The 1,714-nt window shown below is 36.8% G+C and overlaps 1 protein-coding gene across 1 annotated transcript in view; it reads left to right on the top strand.

Annotated features, from left to right (window-relative positions):
* The window catches only part of LIN7A (lin-7 cell polarity scaffold A), a 128,142-nt gene extending 127,470 nt beyond the window's left edge, over positions 1-672 (top strand). Inside the window, exon 6 of the mRNA XM_077265493.1 lies at positions 1-672. This exon is cut by the window's left edge and continues 1,323 nt beyond it. The gene's annotated coding sequence lies outside the window, so the exon portion shown is untranslated.
* The last annotated feature ends 1,042 nt before the right edge of the window (positions 673-1,714 follow it).

The raw sequence follows: 1,714 nt of genomic DNA on the forward strand, positions 1-1,714 counted from the left end.
ATATGCGAAAACAAAAGTAAACAAATAATATACTCATATTTGGTATCGCCTAGTCCAGAACGACCTGACCTATAAAACTGTCCCACTAGTTAACCACTTTGAAAAAAGTGGCAAAAAACTATACTTTTTCATCATACAGCTGATCAATAGGTGGAATAAAACGCAATGAAAAAGTCAAATTTAAATATAAATCATATAATCTTGTCCCGCAAAAAGCAAGCCGCAATACAGCTCCATCAGTGGAAAAATAAAATAGCTATTGCTCTCAGAATAAAGCAATGTGAAAATAATCCTTTTTCCTAGAAAAGTTTTTAATGTGCAAAAGCACCAAAACTTAAAAAAATGATATAAATGTGGTATCGCTGTAATCGTACTGTCCCAAGGAATAAAGCTGCCTTATCACTTTTAGCTCACAGTGAACAGCATAAAAAACAAAAACATTAGCTGAATTGCTGTTTTTTTTCATTCTGTCTCCCCAAAATCGGAATAGAAAGTGATCAAAAAAGTTATGTGCCTGAAAATGGTACCAATAAAAATGCCATTTTGTCCTGAATAAAACAAGCCCTCACATGACTCTGTTGGTACAAATATAGAATAAATAAACCTCTCTAAACATGGCTATGCAAAAATTTTGTTTTGCAATAAAAGAGTTTCTTGCTTGTAATAGCAGCCAAACATAAAAAAAATATAAACCTGATAATTGCTGTAATCTTACCGACCCAAAAAATAAAGTTATCTAATCACTTATACTGCATGAGGAACTGCGTAAAAAATAAACTAAACAAATTCTTAACCTGCTGTTGGTTTGTTCATTTTGTCTCCCAAAGATCGTACTAAAGATCGGCGCACATTTATGCTGCGCTCTGCTCTGAGCGCTTACACCGGAGATTCCATGTAAATCTTAGAAATACGTGATTCAGACAGAACCACTGATGGAATGAGGCAGATGGAGACATTGTTGATCCTGTCTGGTCTATGATCGCACAGTGTCTGTCTTTTTAAGCGTGCATAAAAGAGCAATCGACCCCAGTTTTGTGCACCTCCGAAAAGAAGGACACCACTGAACATAGGCCAGATGGAGTCGAGAGTAACTCTACTGCCTCATTATAGTGAATAGATCCATTGGAAGCTTCGTCTGAATCATGTCATACACACTGCGTAGACCTCAGGATAAATGTGATCCAAAATGTTTGTAAAATGTCCCCAATAAAAGCTACAACTCAATCTAGAAATAAAACAAATTACCACTCAGTTCCACATTACTGGTATTACAAAGACTCTGGAAAAGTGCTATGGCTTCTCGGCCACCAAAAGAAATTCAGCAAATTCTGCATTGCCAAATCCAAGTTGCCAAATCTGTATCTTCTCCCTTTCAGTTTCATTCCATTGCTTCTCATGTATCCATGTGCAAATGAGAATAAGGATGATCCCTCTACAATGTGTCATCCCTTCAGATATTTGTAGACAGTTATTAAGTCTCCTCTTAGGCTTCTTTTTTTGCAAGCCAAACATTCCCAGATCCTTTGACTGTTCCTCATAAGACATAGTTTGCAGTCCGGTCACCATGCTGGTATCTCTTCTCTGTACTTGCTACAGTTTTTTTAGATGTATTTTTAAAATTTGGTGCTCAGAACTGGACACAGTATTCCAGGTGAGGTCTTATCAAGGAGGAGAAAAGGGGATAATGACTTCATGTGATCTAGACTCTATGCTT

This window comes from Ranitomeya variabilis, chromosome 5, assembly GCF_051348905.1.
Source record: "Ranitomeya variabilis isolate aRanVar5 chromosome 5, aRanVar5.hap1, whole genome shotgun sequence".
NCBI classification, from domain to species: domain Eukaryota; kingdom Metazoa; phylum Chordata; class Amphibia; order Anura; family Dendrobatidae; genus Ranitomeya; species Ranitomeya variabilis.